The following is a 13,533-nucleotide window of genomic DNA, read 5'->3' as shown; positions in this document are numbered from 1 at the left end:
AAATTATTAGTGAGTTTTAGTAGGGCAGGTTCTGTTGAGTGCTGCCAGCAAAAACCAGACTGTAAGTGGTCAAGATGGTTGTTATTAGTGAGGAGGCATTACAGTCAATTTTACAATAGGCAAAAAGTTTAGAGGTAAATGGGAACAAGGAGATGGATCTTAAGTTGTTCAAGCTGGCTCTAATGAGGTCCAGTGAAGGCTTTTTAAATATAGGGGGCATCTGTGCATGCTTTAGAGGGGAGGGGAAGGTGCCAGTAGAGAAGGAGAGATTGAAGATGTAAGAGAGCACAGGATAGAAGAAGAGGGTGACTGTAGTAGTTGTGAGGGAACAGGACTGAGGAGACAGGTGGCTAGGTGGCGGATTGAGAAAGGTTTGGTAACCTCTTCTGTAGTAGACAAAAACAGGAAAGTACTGAATGTGCTGTTAGACAAAGTATGTTAAAGTGGTTATAAACCCTCACATATACCCAGTGAAGTGAATAGACTCAGGTGATACACAGAGATGAAACAAATCCTCCTACATAGGTTTTACTTGTCTATCCCTTCAAAAGTGCTGATTTTAGATAAGATCCTTCTGAATTTGTCAGTATCACAGAGGTGGGAGCAGGGAGCTGCAGTTGGAGCTCTGTGAGAGCTGATTGGAGGAAAGGGACACACACACACAAACACACACACAGTACACAGGAGCTATGTTGTGAATAGACAAGCTGTCTGCTGAGCTCTGCCCCCCCCCCAACATAAATCTATCTCATGTGTTGGTAAAACTTGTCACAAGTGATTCTGATAACAGAGGAATGAAGCACCAGAGAGAGAGACAAGTAAACACTACAGATACCTGTGCTTTGCTAAGATTCCATGACTGAGGTTTACAACCACTTTAAGTGGAAAAATGTCTGTAATAGTGGAGATGTCCTCACAAATTGCATCAATCTTGTTTTTGAAGCAGTGAGTGAAGGTGGTGGGGGACAAAGTAGAGAGTGGTAGAAAGCCAACAAGGACTGGATGACAGAATATTAATAAGGGACAACAGTCAAAAACTTTTCTTATGACTATGAAATATTTTAGATGGTAATATACATAAAAAAAGAGTTGACAGACTGGAAAATTTCAAAGGAGAGACAGAAGTCATATCATAGTTTTTATCGCCATACAAGTTTTGTATTCTGCTTACCTGTTCAATTCATAAGCTAAGAACTACAAAATGTGAGGTAGGAAGCTTTGACTGTTGTATAGTATATATCTTGCAGAGTGATAAATGTCACCATGTGATGTGTACTTATGAGCTAATAAATCTGAGCAGGGCCTCTTCTTCAGTTATTTTATTCAGTGACTAAAATGTCTAAACACGATGAGAAAATTGGATAAAAAATACCGCTTTCGGTGTGCTTGTCCGATAATCTGTTTGTTAGTACCTAGCTTTCGAGAGATGATCACGACAATTCATCAACAACATCTGAAGGGACAAACGTGAACATTTTTCTCGTACGATACCAGAACTAATGATTTTTGTTTAATCAGTACAGTAGCAGTCCGAAAAAAATCGGAATTCCAAGACCACAGATGCTCAGAAACTAAATAATACATTATAACACATTACATCACTTCCGAAGTTGTATTCTGTCATACAAGAATTTTTGTAACTTTAGTAACCTCTTCATTTTCGATATGAGACAAGCATGTGAAAAAAAACGGATGATCATTTGTCTGATATTCTCATCGAGTGTACGAGGTTTTAGGCAGTATTAATAATTCTACTCCCATTTGCAGCCTACTTTAGGCTAGCTTCACATTTCTGCAGATGCGGAAATGTGTGCTATATTGGCACTCCCACATGTCTGAAAATGCAGTGCAGGTGGGTTTTTTTAGAATAAGATTCGGGAATTGTTAAAATCTATGCATTTTGATCAGCACTTTATTAACCACATCTGTACCATGCTTTAGCCGAATTATGGCTACAGCGCGGTTGTCCAGTTCTGGTAGGGCACCATATGACATCCTCCCAGAATAAGCCCTCCCGTGCCCCCAGCAGCGCGCATCCATGATTACTGTGTCCTACAGACACAACTGATCACATGATGAGGTATAAGGCCAATCACAGCGGCCTTTTACAACATGATCAGCTCTGTCCAATGACACAGCAGATCACAGAGTAAATACAGTTGCCGTTTATCGGCAGCACTTTCCTCACACTGCCAAAGCGTGAGGAAAGTACTGCCGGTAACCGGCAGCTGTCACAGAGCAGATCGGCACAGATGATCAGTGGTCTGCAGTGCCACCCACCAGCGCCCAGCAGTGCCACCCACAAGTGCCCATCTATGCCCAGCAGTGCCACCCAGCAGTGCCCCCCATCAGTGCCACCCAGCAGTGTTGCCCATCAGTGCCACCCATCAGTGCCACCAGTAAGCAGTGTCAGTCAGCACCGCCTTTCAGTGCCGCCTATCAGTGCCCATCATTGTTGCATATCAGTGCAGCATCATCAGTGCCTCCTCATCAATGCCCACCAATGCCGCCCCATCAGTGCCACCTCATCAGTGCAGCCTATCAGTGCCCATGAGTGCTGCCTATCCTTGCCACCTCATCAGTGCCCATCAGTGTTGCCTATCAGTGGCCATCAGTGCTGCCTATCAGTGCAGCCTCATCAACGCACATCGGTGAAGGAGAAAAATTACCTGTTTGCAAAATTTTATAACAGAAACAAAGAAAAACATTTTTTTTTCAAATTTTTTGCTCTTTTTTTGTTTATAGTGCAAAAAATAAAATACCCAGTGGCAATTAAATACCACCAAAATAAAGCTCTATTTGTGTGGAAACAATGATAAAAATTTCATATGGGTACAGTGTTGCATGACCGCACAATTGTCATTCAAAATACAACAGCACTGAAAGCTGAAAATTGACCTGGTCACGAGGGAGGAAAAGTGCCCAGTAGGAAAGTGGTTAAATACATATGGCTTGTTCAATGCATACACAAATTTTCTTTACTTACTGCAGGACATGCACAGACCACACATAGCAAGTTATACTGGATGTCAGATTTAGGAGATAGGCAATATTGCATATTAGCAGCTCTGGGTGTGTGGGACAAAATTTGGTAAAAGAAAAAGAAAGTGGTTCTGAGTCAATTTTATTTTAATCTATAACTTTATCAGTTTCTGAGTCGGTATTCTGATACACTTCAGTTATTCAGCTTCGTCAACAACTCGCTTTTTTAATAAATGAAGACACTATAAAAATACTTTCACTGGTTACATTTTGAGATGTAAACATCTTTGACATTAGAAACTATGGAAAACCTTTTGGTTTAGAGCCCAAAACACAAAAGGCCAGGCTAAATTTTAGGCTTACATTTTTCCTTCAACCCATCAGTTTAGCAATATGGTGTCTCTGGGTATAGTTTTGAAGGACTGACAGCAATGATATATTGATATCTGTCTGTATGGGGAAAAAAAGTGGACGCCGGCAGCTTTCCGCACCAACCATAACTGATGATAAAATGGATAGAACATAGTATGAAAGGGCAGGGCCTCATACCAGGGGGATTCTGGCACATAGATGAAATGTTGCCCAATGGTCCATATGTGCTGTGAAATCAAGCTGTACTCACCACAGAACAGTTATGTGGTGTCCCTGACATAAAGTAAAATAGGCAGAGGTATAACTAGAACCTTCAAGACCCTGATGCAAGAAACCAAGAAGGGCCCCCTTACCCCTGGCCAGGGCCCTTCCCTCCGAGCCCAGGGCCTTTCCTTCCGAGCCCAGTAGCGGAATGCTAGAGCCTGGTTGCAAGGGCGACCTTTGTGTGTAGTTCCGCCACTGGTGCCAGTAGTTGTTTTTTTTTTCTATTTTTTACCATTTTGTTTATTTATTTATTTGTTACAATTTTATTTTTTATTATTTTTTACAATATTTGTTTTAGAAGCCTCGTTGGGGGTTTTGGTGGTATAACAGGGGTCTGAACAGACCTCTGATGTTCCACCTTAGAGACAGAGAAAAGAGTTAGAGGACACAGTCCTCAAATCTCCATCTCTGCAGCTTCAGCAGCACAGAATGAATGGGCAGGAATAGCTCTGTACAGAGCCTCCTGTTCATTCACAAACTGAAGCACAGTAAACACAGTCTACTCAGTTATGAATGAACAGAGTCAGTGTGGGGGGGGGGGGGTAGGGGGGCCAGGGAGCCACAATGGGGCTTGGGGGCAGCAGAAAGAAGAGGAAGATGGATAGGAGGGGCAGTGGGGCAGCATATAGTAGAAATTATCCACTCCATTTTCCTCCTGCAGCCGCTGAATGCCTGCGAGAGGGAGAGGAGGAGAGGCAGGCTTTTAGTGGCTGCAGGAAGAAGATGAAGGGGATTGATTTTTCTATATGCTGCCCCACTGCCCCTCCTATTCAGGTATACCTGAAGTCATGCTGGCAACTGGTCAACCTTTTGACTTTCCTGGGCAGCATTGGAAAAAGAGGAATTTTCTTGGGCCACACATAAAAACACTAACAATAAGGATAGCTGATGAGCAGAAAAAGTTGGGCAGATCACAAGTTAACGATTACTAATATAGTGATATAGATAAGGTACCAATCTGAGTAATAAAACTTTAGTTTTTGTAATATTGTTTATTATAAAAGTAAGAGGGCAACATAAAACTAGTGTGATATTTGATACTGTTTTTAATAAACAAATGTATCAGTAACTGGTTCGATAGGTTGCAATTCTCAATGAATTTTCAAGATGCTTATCAGATATTTTCGTTCCAATTTTGCCCTTCGTGTGCTTCATCCTTAAAAATAGCTGCTCACAAATATAGGTGCTGCTGAAAACAGATGACATGAATAAGGCGTGTTTGTGAAGAGAAGGAGATTTCTCTTTGGGAAGATAAAACTTATAACAGTCCATTAACCGCCTCCCGCCTGCTATATAAGGAAATGACGGGAGCGCAGAGGTTCTCTCGTTCTGGGAGGACGTCATATGACGGGGGGGGCGCGCAGCGTGATGGTCGGTGGTGCGCTGTGTCCCTGGGACACAGCGGATCACCGATCATCGGAAAGAGCCAATGACTTCGGCTCTGTCATGTGATCAGCTGTGTCCAATCACAGCTGATCGCATGTAAATAAGGAAATGCCAGTTATCGGAATTTCTCTCCTCACGAGCTGTCACGTTGAGGAGAGGAGAGCCAGTAATCGGCATTCCTCAGAGGGGACATCTACACTGATCATCAGGGCACTGATGATCAGTGCCCTGATCATCAGTGTAGCCCCATCAGTGCCACCTGTCAGTGTCCATCAATGCCACCAGTCAGTGCCCATCAGTGCACATCAATGCCACATATCAGTGTCTACCAGTGCACATCAATGCCACATATCAGTGCCCATCTGAGCTGCCTTTCAGTGCCAACTATGAGTGCCAGTCAGTGCCAGTCAGTGCCGCCTATGAGTGCTGCCAATCAGTGCCACCTATCAGTGCCCGTCAGAGCCATTTATCAGTGCCCGTCAGTGCCACCTGACAGTTCTAGTCAGTGCCACCTAACAGTGCCAGTCAGTGCTGCCTATCAGTGAATACTGCCTGTCAATGCCCATCAGTGCCACCTACCAGTGCCTCCTCATCAGTGCACATCAGTACCGCCTATGAGTGCCCATCAGGGCAGCCTATCAGTGCCCATAAAAAACCCAGTGGTTATTAAATATATCCAAAAGAAAGCTCTATCTGTCTAGAAAATTTTTTAAAAATGTCATATGGGTACAGTGTTGCATTACCGTGCAATTGTCATTCAAAGTGCTGAAAGCTGAAAATTGGCCTGGGCAGGAAGGGCTTGAAAGTGCCCTGTAGGCAAGTAGTTAAAGAGACACTATAAATTTATTGTTCGGCTGCATGTGTTCGCTAAGTATAAACGCATTTTTACAAAAAATTCCCCCCCAAAAATCAACATTATTTTAGGTAAGTTTATGATTTTGTGTTGGGCTGCATGCGATCCATGGGCCACCCGTTGGACACCCCTGCAGAAGGTCAACATTTCTAGATCATTTCTACCCTGAAGTGGTAAGAAAACTTCATTAAAAATTACTAAGGACAGAACATATCTGTGCAGTGCACTTTTTACATTCATTTTAGGTGTGTTGCCATTGAACATGCATTTTGATTAAAGTGCATCAAAGATGTAGCATGGAGCACACCATACCTAAAAAGCACATAAAACACAAAGTTTACATGGTTACATACTTAATCAGGTGGATAAAAGACACTATCAACCAATATGTTCAATCAATAAGAAAGAATAAATTAATAGAAAAGGTGTGAACAGGGTCTTCCACACCTAATAGGAGATGCAATACAAGTATATAAGTATGTATCACTATCAGAGAACTGTTCAATGTAACTTTTTAGTTGTCTTTAAGTGACCTCTGGTGGTTAAAATGTAATTTTATAAGCAAAACTCATAACGTATTGCATACACTAGACCCTGCAGGTTTGCAAAGTGACGGAGTCTTCTATTTTCTGTTCAATGCTGCTTCAAGACAGGGCGCCCAGTCTTTTCAACCAGGATGCCCAGGCACTCTGGGGTTCCTTATGGTTTGCCCAAAAATTGTATTCAATGCAGCAGTTGAAGCAAGCCTGCCTTTTAGTTACACAAAGCCAGAGGTTTTTATTGTGTACCATTACATCCTTCTAGCCGCCAGCGACGCAACAGCAAATTATGTTATTGATTGATAAGAAGGATATGGTGCACCTGCACAGCATCCTTGTGTGCCCCTCCTCTGCCCCTCGCCATCTGCACTGGGGTCACATTAGCTGAATGAGGGAGAGAAACTGAGGGAGAAGAGAAACATTGGAACACTAGTCAGTACCAGTGTGCAAAGGTGTGTTTGCTTTGGAAGCAGGGGCGGACTGACAACTCATGGGGCCCCCGGGCAATAAGGGATCATGGGGCCCCTGTGTCCTTGCCCAAACTCAAAAAAGCCAATGAAAAAGGTACCAGGGGCATCTCATGGGGCCCTCTACTGACCGAGTTTCCAAATGGTCAGTCCGCCCCTGTTTGGAAGAATAAATCACCTCTAATGTTGGGTGTCCTATGTGTGAGGATATTGCTGCGTTCTATAAAACTATTAATTACGTTTTTTAGAATGGGGTGCCTCAAGATTTTTCAGAATTTTAAAGGGTGCCTTGATTGAAAAAGTTGTAAAACACTGGAATAAGATGTTCAGCTAAAGTGACACTAAACTCTGGTTTTAAAAAAGAAAATTTTAGTCAAGTATGTGTTCTTAAAAAAACGGTATGGAAGTCAAAACAAAAAAAATTATATATTGCAGCCTACCAATCAGATGTGGTAGCTGCATTAGTTTTCTTTTTTAGGCTTCTTTCCCCCTTTGTTTTCACTTTGTGATCTGGCCAGTAACACACCTTCTGTATTAGAGTGCCCTTGATGAATTAGCACAGGGACAACTTTGGACAACGGGAGGGGAGTGTTAGATGTACTAGCAGATTTAGTTACACTAACAAATTGTAGTCAAACTCCAGATCATTGATCATCCTTCTAATTACTACAGTATATCTGCAAGAGATATTGTTCATTCATTTCAAGGGGCTGCCAAATGCAAAGGAACATGCTAAAAGTAATGCAGGCACTACTATTACAAATCGTGTTATACCAAACCACATGGTTCTGCATTATCATGTGGTTTGGTGTTCGCAAACGCGTTGCATTTGCTAGATGTGTTTGGGGTGACATTACCATATACATTGCGATGCGAGAGGCACTCAGGAGCTATGAATGCTTATTTCTTTATTACAATGTGCTAGCACCGGAGATCACCAACCTCTAGAACAGTGGTTCTCAACCTTTCTAATGTCGCGACCCCTTAATACAGTTCCTCATGTTGTGGTGACCCCCAACCATAAAATTATTTTCGTTGCTACTTCATAACTGTAATTTTGCAGTGGGAGGAGTAGTGCCACATCATTGGTGTCAGTGGAAGGAGTAGTGCCACATCACTGATGTCAGTGGGATGAATAGTGCCCCATCGTTGGTGTCAGTGGGAGGAATAGTGCCCCATCACTGATGTCAGTGGGATGAATAGTGCCCCATCGTTGGTGTCAGTGGGAGGAATAGTGCCCCATCGTTGGTGTCAGTGGGAGGAATAGTGCCCCATCGTTGGTGTCAGTGGGGGGAATAGTGCCCCATCGTTGGTGTCAATGGGGGGAATAGTGCCCCATCGTTGGTGTCAGTGGGGGGAATAGTGCCCCATCGTTGGTGTCAGTGGGGGGAATAGTGCCCCATCGTTGGTGTCAGTGGGGGGAATAGTGCCCCATCGTTGGTGTCATTGGGAGGAATAGTGCCCCATCGTTGGTGTCATTGGGAGGAATAGTGCCCCATCATTGGTGTCATTGGGGGGAATAGTGCCCCATCGTTGGTGTCAGTGGGGGGAATAGTGCCCCATCGTTGGTGTCAGTGGGAGGAATAGAGCCCCAACATTGGTGTCAGTGGGGGGAATAGTGCCCCAACATTGGTGTCAGTGGGGGGAATAGTGCCCCATCATTGGTGTCAGTGGGGGAATAGTGCCCCATCATTGGTGTCAGTGGGGGAATAGTGCCCCATCATTGGTGTCAGTGGGGGGAATAGTGCCCCATCATTGGTGTCAGTGGGAGGAATAGTGCCCCATCATTGGTGTCAGTGGGAGGAATAGTGCCCCATCATTGGTGTCAGTGGAAGGAAAAGTGCCCCATCATTGGTGTCAGTGGGAGGAATAGTGCCCCATCATTGGTGTCAGTGGGAGGAATAGTGCCCCATCATTGGTGTCAGTGGGAGGAATAGTGCCCCATCATTGGTGTCAGTGGGAGGAATAGTGCCCCATCATTGGTGTCAGTGGGGGGAATAGTGCCCCATCATTGGTGTCAGTGGGGGGAATAGTGCCCCATCATTGGTGTCAGTGGGGGGAATAGTGCCCCATCATTGGTGTCAGTGGGGGGAATAGTGCCCCATCATTGGTGTCAGTGGGGGGAATAGTGCCCCATCATTGGTGTCAGTGGGAGGAATAGTGCCCCATCATTGGTGTCAGTGGGAGGAATAGTGCCCCATCATTGGTGTCAGTGGGAGGAATAGTGCCCCATCATTGATGTCAGTGTGGTGGAGGGGGAAATAGTGCCCCAGCTTTGGGGTCAGGGGGGGGAATAGTGCCCCATCGTTGGTGTCGGTGGGGGGAGGAATAGTGCCCCATTCTTGGTGTCAGTGGGGGGAGGAATAGTGCCCCATCGTTGGTGTCAGTGGGGGGGAGGAATAGTGCCCCATCGTTGGTGTCAGTGGGGGGGAGGAATAGTGCCCCATCATTGGTGTCAGTGCGGGGGGGGGAGGAAATAGTGCCCCATCATTGGTGTCAGTGGGAGAAATAGTGCCCCATTGTTGGTATTAGTCACACAAATGATGGGGCACTATTCCTCCCACTGACACCAATGATACTTACCTTGCTGACCCCTGCTCCAGCCTGGGCTCGCTCTCTCACTTACCTGTCAGCTGTCTTCCTTCTCTGGCCGCTCTCCTCTTCACTTACTCCGGCAGTTCCCTCGATCTTCTTAGATCTACGCGCGCTGCCGCTCGGCTCCTCCTCTCCAAGCTCCACCTCCTCGCCGGTGATTGGCCGCCTGTGTGCCTCTCCTGAGCTACAGTTCCGGTGGCCAATCAGCGGCGAGGAGGCGGAGTTGTTGAGGGATCCCGGAGGTGTGGCCAGGTGACAGGGCAGCGTGTCATCCCGCCCACACATCGACTGAGTCAGAGGAGCGGTGTCTCGGTTCCTAAGACCATCGGAAATATGTGTTTTCCGATGGTCTTAGGCGACCCCTGGGAAATGGTCGTTCGACCCCCAAAGGGGTCGCGACCCCCAGGTTGAGAACCGCTGCTCTAGAAGAATGTAGTCTCTGTGTGTTTTTTTTTTGTTTCCAACTCTTCCTCCATATGTTTATAAACAATCAGTACAGAATGCATATCTAAATGGATCCCTGATGCTTTCCTTGGTTTGGTCTTGATGCATGGTCTTTATTCTGTAGCTAAATGTTTGGAAGATGTGCCTGCGTTTAACAATTTTTGTCTCCAGTCATTGCACTGCAGTATAGAAATTATTATAGGGTGTATTTATAAAAAAAGGTTTGCAGAGTTATTTGGCCTACAAAACTGCATATATGCTCGTTCTGTACAAACGCTGAAAAAATTGAATGTTGTTAGGATCAGGAAAATGCATTTCAAGGTATGTCCCCTTCTTCAAGGTCCAAGCAAGGTCCAAGGAGTATAGGGTTGCCACCTCATCTTTTAAACCCCAACACATATTAATGACACAGGTTCTGTGGCTGATTAAGGTGGTAATTAAACTCACTTAGTGCTTTATCTGCATTAAATTAGCCTCTGAACATGTGTAATTCATATGTGTTCAGTTTGGAGGATATCTGTACTGTTCTGACATTCTTGGACCTCAAGAAATTAGATCGGCTGTCAGTACTTCAGGATTGATCCATTTTCAGATCTATACCATAGTTTGTGAACTCTATAACTTTCCTACAGACTAAATAATACATCCTAATTTGGGTTATTTTCACCAAAGAAATGTAGCAGAATACATCTTGGCCTAAATGTATGAAGAACAGTTATTTATTTGCAAACTTTTATAACAGAAACAAGGAAAAACGTGGGAGGTTTTCAAAATTTTCTGTCTTTTTTGTTAATTTAGCAATAAATAAAAACCCCAGTGGTGTTTAAATACCACCAAAAGAAAGCTCTAGTTGTGTGAACAAAAATAAAATTTTAGTCTGGGTACAGTGTTGCATGACCGCACAATTGTCATTCAAAGTGTGAGAGCTCTATAAGATGAAAAATTGGCCTGGGAAGGAAGGGAGTAAAAGTGCCCTGTGTGGAAGCGGTTAAAGGGATGAGGTGGCAACCCTATACTCCTTGGACCTTGAAGAAGGGGACATACCCTGAAAGCTTGTCCTGAAAACTGTATGTTAGTGCACATAAAAAAAGTATCACGGACAGTACTCAATTGTTTCTGTCCCAAGTGCACTAATACGGCTACAATCACCTCAAACACAAAAAAAATTATTAAAACGTAGTTTGTGTACAGTGTTGCATGACTGTTAGGGCTCGTTAACACTTTACTTTATTTCTAACTCTTGCCAAACACCCCTAAAGCGTTTGACAGGCATTTGGGAAGCATTTTTACCTCTCCTCAAATGCCCCATGTGCTGTTTTGAGGCAGTTGATAGGCATTTGCCAAGCATTAAAACCGCACCACAAATGCCTATAATGAAGTTAAATGGTCCTAACGCTCCGCAAACACCTCAAAACCGCACCGCAAACGCCTATAATGAAGTTAAATGGTACTAACGCTCCGCAAACACCTCACAACCGCACCGCAAACGCCTATAATGAAGTTAAATGGTACTAACGCTCCGCAGACACCTCACAACCGCACCGCAAACGCCTATAATGAAGTTAAATGGTACTAACGCTCCGCAGACACCTCACAACCGCACCGCAAACGCCTATAATGAAGTTAAATGGTACTAACGCTCCGCAGACACCTCACAACCGCACCGCAAACGCCTATAATGAAGTTAAATGGTCCTAACGCTCCGCAAACACCTCACAACCGCACCGCAAACGCCTATAATGAAGTTAAATGGTACTAACGCTCCGCAAACACCTCACAACCGCACCGCAAACGCCTATAATGAAGTTAAATGGTCTTAACGCTCCGCAAACACCTCACAACCACACCGCAAACGCCTATAATGAAGTTAAATGGTCCTAACGCTCCGCAAACACCTCACAACCGCACCGCAAACGCCTATAATGAAGTTAATGGTATTAACGCTACACAACCGCCTAGCAACTGCACCACAAATGCCTGCCAGGCGTTTGCGGAGCAGCACTATAGACTTGAATGGGAGGCTTCAACTCCTCCTGACTCGACACGAGGCATCAGTTTTGCCGCGATGCAACGCAACGTTAACGTTTCAGTGTGAACAGCACTGTGTGCTGCCATGTGCAGAATTTTCATAGGCTATTGAGAAGCCTTAAAAACGCTTCCCAAACGCCTGTCTGACGGCTGCTGACAAAGCTAGTGTGAACTAAATTGTAAGCTCCAAGGAGCAGGGACCTCCTAACCAGGGGCAGACTGACCATTTGGAAACTCGGGCACTGGCTGAGGGCCCAGGGTCAGTAGGGGGCCCCATGAGATGCCCATGGTACCTTTTTCATAGGCTTTTTTGAGTTTGGGCAAGGACATAGGGGCCCCATGATCCCCTATTGCCCGGGGGACCCCATGAGTTGTCAGTCCGCCCCTGCTCCTAACCCTCTTGTATTGAACTGTATTGTTGCTGTATTGTCTCCTGTTATATTGTAAAGTGCTGAGCAAACTGTTGGCACTATATAAATCCTGTATAATAATAATAACTAGAAAAGCTACAGTTTCTGGGGAAATTGTGTGAAGTGTTCTTGCCTCCACCAGTAGTCTACAACTGGAGTGGGTGGAGTAACTGGGTGGAGTGGCTTGTCACTCTGCTGCCTGCTCACACACCTGGGTTCCTATAGCAACTCACTCTACAGCAAGGGCAGAGAAGAGCAGTTAAAAACAAACTGCTCCAACGTGCTCACTTCACTGGCGCTTGCCATCTTCAAACGGTTGTAGTGTAAAAATTATAAATCCTACAGCAAAGAGATTTATATTGTGAGAATCACAAGACCCAGACCTACATTTTGATGCATAGTATGTCTCTGAGATATTAAAAATGAAGGCACAGTCGCAGTTTAGAAATTGCCCTTCAAATTTGAGGTGGCTAGAGTGGAGTTTCAATGAATGTCAATGGGCAGCGTGAGTTGCAAACAAATGGTCATATTGTGAAAACTATCAGGACTATGGCTTAGCCGTGGACATTTTCAGTGGCAGCAGGGATAGCTGAACAAATAAATTATTATCCCTAAAAACAAAAACAGCATGTGCATATATATCAATTTTTAGGGAGCGCAGCACAATAATTTATTTATTTACTATTATATACACTATTATATGAGTTGGGTGTGAAGTGTTTGGGAACCAAATTATTTAAGGGATAGCTGAATGTTTTGATATAAGATTTGTGTAGGTGGGCTTGAAAATGAGGGAGTGATGGCAGTTTAGAAATCATGTCCTGATTTTTCATCTCACACTCTAGCTTTGTCAGCTCCCACTCTAGTTTTGAACATTCCACCATTCATTCCTATGGGACCAATTTCACCACAAAAATGCCGGTATTTCGTGAACCATTCGGCGAAACGTTCCACAAAGTAATAGCACACCAATCAGGAACAATCCGCACGTTTCGGTATATTACTGTCTATGTAGTGTAAACTGTGGGAGGAGTTAGGGTGGTAAATGTGGCTATAATAATAAGAACATATATGTGAGATAACAGTAAGGGGTCTGCCATGCAAGAACACTTAATGACTGAGCCTAATTGTCATTCTCAGTGTGAGAGCGCTGAAAGCTGAAAATTTGCCTGGGCAGGAAGGGGGCAAAAGTG

The sequence above is a fragment of the Staurois parvus genome, unplaced genomic scaffold (assembly GCF_062004578.1).
Source record: "Staurois parvus isolate SC_StPar_1 unplaced genomic scaffold, SC_StPar_1.0 ptg000172l, whole genome shotgun sequence".
Classification (NCBI taxonomy): Eukaryota; Metazoa; Chordata; class Amphibia; order Anura; family Ranidae; genus Staurois; species Staurois parvus.
Note: the sequence above shows the minus strand (reverse complement) of the source record.